A 6,471-nucleotide genomic window follows, 5' to 3' on the forward strand; every position below is an offset into this window, starting at 1 on the left:
ACAAGTTCCTATCCAAAAATATCGGCCTATAAAAGTGGTGAGATCAGAAAATTAAGGCCAAGTCTGCATTCCCAATTTTTCGTGCCTTATTATCTACTCATGAACACCTTTCTCTGGAATACTATAACAGAAGTAGATAACTAACTACATAAGTAGAGTTTGGGCATCGCAGTCCTTCCTAAATCGGATATTATGGGTAAAAATACTGTCCGAAGACGTCCTATACCGTTTGACACGGTATTCAAGAATTCATCATGCTTAATTGGATACCTACCTCTTGGGTAAGGGCACTAAGGGCCATATTTATTAGTAAAACACTGGCTCACAAGCTGCACTGAAGCATAAATTCCAAAAACTGGGCCAAAATTTCTTTGACTTAAGAGCGACAGTTTCAGAAGATGTAGTGAGTCTTTCTTTCCACATTCTAACCAGTCCATCTCTTCTTCTGCCCACAGGTGTTGTAGTTCCAGTCTTCTCTCCCGCAAGTCATAATGTTCCCCATCATGGAAAAGTTCCGCTCCCTCTACAGTGGCTACGCTTTGACCATCCTGACTCTCGGATATCTGACGTCAGAATTGGGTCACTTCCTGATTGGTGTGACCAGCAAGGCGACTGCCATCGAGTTGGAGTACGGGGATATCAGATGTCAACTGAGGGAGAACTATACCGACCATCATTTCAATCTCACCTACTACACCGCCTGCACCGAAGCTGATACGAACGAAACTTTGTAAGTACCACTGAAGCGTTTGAACTAAATAAGTGAGTTGCAGGTTTTAGTTCGAATGTATTTTTGTATTCTTGTCACAGCCACTAAAAATAGTACCTAATGCTTCCTCCTTTATTTCTATCCTTAAATCTTCAACACCAAGATAAAATTCTCAGTTCTCTGAATAGCTTGCACTCTTGGAAATGGAAATGTATTGGAAACCTTCAAAAATTATAGACCGGTCAATAGGTATATCATCAATAGCTCTAAATTTCGTCTCGTGCATAAAATACAATGGTGTTTCTCAGGATCTGAAGCCCAGGAAATCTTTATGGCTGGCAGGTCACACATTAGTTCTGGATGAATAGAAAAATAAGTGAGTCGCAGGTTTTAGTTCGAATATATTTTTTGTATTCTTGTCACAGCCACTTAGTACCTAATGCTTCCTCCTTTATTTCTATCCTTAAATCTTCAACACCAAGATAAAATTCTCAGTTCTCTGAATAACTTGCACTCTTGGAAATGGAAATGTATTGGAAACCTTCAAAAATTATAGACCGGTCAATAGGTATCATCAATAGCTCTAAATTTCGTCTCCTGCATAAAATACAATGGTGTTTCTCAGGATCTGAAGCCCAGGAAATCTTTATGGCTGGCAGGTCACACATTAGTTCTGGATGAATAGATCCTATGAACAATATTGCATGCATCACCTAACTGCACCAATGTCAAGGTCAAAGATGCAACTGAAAACCATCAGAACAATTATCCAGGATAACAACGCACTGGCTGTAATAGCTAACCAATTTCCTAGTCAACTCAATTGACCGTATCACGCTGATTGGCTGATTTTTTGCGCTCTTTTTACTCCAGTGGTGCATACAGCATACAGGTGGTTAGGAGCTTACTACAGGTGACTAGGTTTTGTAATTACAGGAAGCAAATTTCCACGATTAGTTCAGTTCCACCAATTGATTAAAATTCTGTAGGTTATAGCTCGTTATTTCTTGGATTAGCCACAATTAGGCTGACAGCAGTCCAGTCAATTTGAATACCTACGTCCTAAGTAATAACTAATAACCTGAAATGGGCTGAAAAAGATAATAACATGAAATGGATTATGTAACTCTAAGAACTCGACTTTTTTTAACCATGACCTTGTAGAGATGACGATTTATTAGTGATCTTGGGAATTGCTGCTGATAAATTCAACAGGTAATATTTCATTCAAAATGGGATTCATTCAAAAAGTGTATTGGATCAACCAGATACCATGATAGTGGATGTGGCTGTTTTTACTTCCAGTACCATGGGGTGAAATATCTCTAATTCCTTGATTATAAATGAACTTGATTTTCAAGAGAATGTTTCGTGCACCCATTGGTTCAAAAGATCTAATTTAAACACTATTTATCTCATCAATTTAATTTAGATAACTACGTATTTAGCACTAGTTATTACTTCTGAATTTCATAAGTGGGGTTTTCCATGAATTTTCCAGGGTGGGGTTTGCATGTTGTGATTTTTTGCATGTTACTAGATCTTTTGAATAGGAGCCTTGTTAGTGCTCTAAATGTTCAAATGGATAATTAGCTACTGCTAAACAAATTGTTGGCAATCAATCTTCTTCATCATCATGAAGTTGTCTTATTGCAGGGACTAATCTTTCATAGCTAAGTACCTATGTAGATATTTATATTATTATTTCTACATCAAGTAAATTGGTTTCTCTCCTTACCTACTCAAGGAACCTACCTATACGAGTACATGTATGTAGATCAAATGAGTACATATACAAGATGAAACTAGAAACACCCAATATGGGATGGAAATAATCTTCCTGGTTGGTGATTTCTTGGTTATAACATGATTTCACATCCAAAGACAAACCTTTTGAAGACTCTTTTGTGCTCATAGATTATGTTGCTTGCTTTTATTTACAGAGCCAGACTTCTGTCTCTCAGCGTTTTCATCAGTGGAGCCGTATAAGACCACCAGCATATCGGCATACGGTATATGGGTTTATAGCATTATAGCTTCCACTGAAAATCTCACGACATGTCAGTGGTAGCCCTCATTTCATACACTTACCGAGCAGCTGTTAGGCTTGCCATAGAAGTCGGCATACGGTATATGGGTTTATAGCTTCCACTGAAAATCTCACGACATGTCAGTGGTAGCCCCCATTTCATACACTTACCGAGCAGCTGTTAGGCTTGCCATAGAAAGTTTGTTTACATTATTCCAGATACCTTAGAATTAGGACAAAATATCTTACTTGCTCATGAATGGCTTGTTCACAGTTGATCGCCACTCCATTCGCTTTCGGTAGCATCTACATGGGACCAGTTGGAGCCATGGTCACTTTGGCCATTTCGTACATCTTCGGTAAGTTTAACCTTTACTCAAAAACAATCCCCACGAAAAAAAATTGCTTAGCAGCAGCGTGAAATTTATCTGGCACTTACCTTGTTCCTAGATGTATTGTATAGGTGCATGTGGTAGTATTCCATAAAACTGTCAATAGATACTTAGATAGAAATGGAACTACGTACCAAGGTACCAAATAGCTACCGTAAAAATTCGCGAAAGTTTAATTAAAATCTCAGCGATGGGGGATATGGAAAAACAATAAAACACCCTTGGAAAAATTGTCTTTGAAGAAAAGAAACATACAATTATAATGTCTTTACAATATGGTTATAAATGTCCCAATATTTCATGCAAATCGAAATAGAATAGAATACTCATAGCCAAGACCGTGAATAAAAAGATGAGCAGAATAGATAGGCTCGTGCCAATTGCCAATAGAATTGTGTAACCATTAGTGAGCAATTTTCCCTCTAATGTAAATAAGGTAAAGCTGTGTCGACACATAGTCGACGCCGATGGCCGATCAGCGAGGTGAAGAGGTGAATCTATGTTGCCGAGGTAATGTACGGTTTTTATAGTACATAACCACTTCTTCCACAAGTAAAGCTGTGTCGACGCCGATGGCCGATCAGCGAGGTGAAGAGGTGAATCTATGTTGCCGAGGTAATGTACGGTTTCAGTCGACGTGGAATCGAGTTAAGCGTATGCCGTGACGTCAAAGTTCACGATTTACCGGTATTTTTTAAATCAATTCATCTCGGTATCTAGAAGTCGTAGAAGAAAAAGAAAAATTCCGTTGGTCCTCATTTTTCCTGCTCTATGACTTTGAAACATGACCCAAGTAAGTAAAACTGATCTATTAATGTCACTGTATAGCTGCTATGGTCTTTGGCAACGAGGGTTTTACTTTTTGCCGGCTGGGGACAAGCTACCCACCTCCACACAAACCTCACCCAGCCAGAGTTCTAAGATTTCTTAGCGGCTCCGGGAAAAGTCAGTAGCAATTGATGGGCTTGATTACCACATTGCATACATAGTTTAATTTTCAGGCGTTCATAAAAATTCAAATTCCCATTTTCATACGGTAGGTACTCTGCGGTAGTGCTTTGCTAGTTGCTACTCGTAACTTACTGTGATCTGACCGTTGTTGAACAAACTGAATGATAATTTTCTCATATTTCTCATGCCACAACTCTCTTGTGTTTCCAGGTTCAATCCTTTTCGCCGCTACGACCCTCATGATGGAGCCCAAGAAAAACAAGAAGCCCAAAAATGCCTACGACCTCTCCGGAGTTGAAAATGGAGCTTTCACCAACGAGAAAATCACCAACAATGTCAATAGGTTTTAGAAACCATCCTGGCATCTATGAATGTGATTGAGAATGTGCGCTAAAACGAAGTCTGTGATCATAATTTTAGGGATAAACTTTTCGCGACTGTTTAGGTGTCCGAGAGAAACCTGATTGGGTCAGAGCTATAGTTGTGTTTCCTAACCTCGCTGTGTTGACCAATCAGGTTTGAGAGTTCAAAAAGTGGTGGACAAGACACCTAAACAGTTAGCGTCCAACCCAAATTTTGCCGACGAGGATTTGTTAGCAAATGATTAGTATTGTTTTATGTTGGGCCGGCTGGGGACAAGCTACCCACCTCCACACAAACCTCACCCAGCCAGAGTTCTAAGATTTTCTTAGCGTCTCCGGGAAAAGTCAGTAGCAATTGATGGGCTTGATTACCACATTGCATACATAGTTTAAATTTCAGGCGTTCATAAAAAATTCAAATTCCCATTTTCATACGGTACCTACCTACTCTGCGGTAGTGCTTTGCTAGTTGCTACTCGTCACTTACTGTGATCTGACCGTTGTTGAACAAACTGAATGATAATTTTCTCATATTTCTCATGCCACAACTCTCTTGTGTTTCCAGGTTCAGGTGTTCATAAAGAAAGCTCAAAATTTTTAAACACTCATTTTCCATTTCCAGGTGGATTGTGTTTCGCCTACAACGCCGATCTGTTCTACAGAGAGATCTTCCCCAACATTGATCTCCTTGCTTTTTGCCGGCTGGGGACAAGCTACCCACCTCCACACAAACCTCACCCAGTCAGAGTTCTAAGATTTCTTAGCGGCTCCGGGAAAAGTCAGTAGCAATTGATGGGCTTGATTACCACATTGCATACATAGTTTAATTTTCAGGCGTTCATAAAAATTCAAATTCCCATTTTCATACGGTACTCTGCGGTAGTGCTTTGCTAGTTGCTACTCGTAACTTACTGTGATCTGACCGTTGTTGAACAAACTGAATGATAATTTTCTCAGGTACTCTGCGGTAGTGCTTTGCTAGTTGCTACTCGTAACTTACTGTGATCTGACCGTTGTTGAACAAACTGAATGATAAGGTTCTCATATTTCTCATGCCACAACTCTCTTGTGTTTCCATCAGGTTCAATCCTTTTCGCCGCTACGACCCTCATGATGGAGCCCAAGAAAAACAAGAAGCCCAAAAATGCCTACGACCTCTCCGGAGTTGAAAATGGAGCTTTCACCAACGAGAAAATCACCAACAATGTCAATAGGTTTTAGAAACCATCCTGGCATCTATGAATGTGATTGAGAATGTGCGCTAAAACGAAGTCTGTGATCATAATTTTAGGGATAAACTTTTGGCGACTGTTTAGGTGTCCGAGAGAAACCTGATTGGGTCAGAGCTATAGTTGTGTTTCCTAACCTCGCTGTATGGACCAATCAGGTTTGGGAGTTCAAAAAGTGGTGGATAAGACACCTAAACAGTTAGCGTCCAACCCAAATTTTGCCGACGAGGATTTGTTAGCAAATGATTAGTATTGTTTTATGTTGGTAATTTCGTTTGAGGATATTTGCCCTCAGGAAAGAGAAAAGGGGCTGGACTGTAATGTTATCTTATTATTTGTATGAACGCCTGTAAACTAAAGTGAGTATGCAATGTGGTAATCTTATTTCATACGAAGTACCTTCCTCTACTTCGTACTAAATTTTCTATTATTATTTCTTTATTTCGAATTATTTAGGTCTAGTTTTTTTTAGTCTTTAAAATTTCCTATACTTACCTATACCTATTTACTATTAATCTTCTTATTTCATGTCTATTCATACATTAGTTCACCCCATATTTTAACATCCTGTCCATCATAACCTTCTTAGTTAATTTGGCAGGTAACTATTTTGCCTATTCTTAAGAAGTAAGTTTATCAAATCTGTCTCTTTCAAATTCTTGGTTTTTGGGTGTGTTCTAAATTTAAATATCCATTTCAGAAAGAAATTTGATTATTTGACCACGGTATTCATTGTTTAATCTCACCATCAACTATTCCGTCTGTTTCAGATGTCACAGTTTGCAGCTGGAAGATGGCA

General features: G+C 39.0%; 1 long non-coding RNA gene across 1 annotated transcript; it reads left to right on the forward strand.

Moving 5' to 3' along the window:
- The first annotated feature begins 3,931 nt into the window (after positions 1-3,931).
- LOC113471679 lies at positions 3,932-5,971 on the forward strand. Its single transcript, XR_003394286.1, has 2 exons — positions 3,932-4,693; positions 5,923-5,971. It is a non-coding gene; the product is annotated as an uncharacterized LOC113471679 (long non-coding RNA).
- Positions 5,972-6,471: the final 500 nt, after the last annotated feature.

Source organism: Diaphorina citri, unplaced genomic scaffold (genome assembly GCF_000475195.1).
Source record: "Diaphorina citri unplaced genomic scaffold, Diaci psyllid genome assembly version 1.1 scaffold2794, whole genome shotgun sequence".
In the NCBI taxonomy this organism is placed as follows: domain Eukaryota; kingdom Metazoa; phylum Arthropoda; class Insecta; order Hemiptera; family Psyllidae; genus Diaphorina; species Diaphorina citri.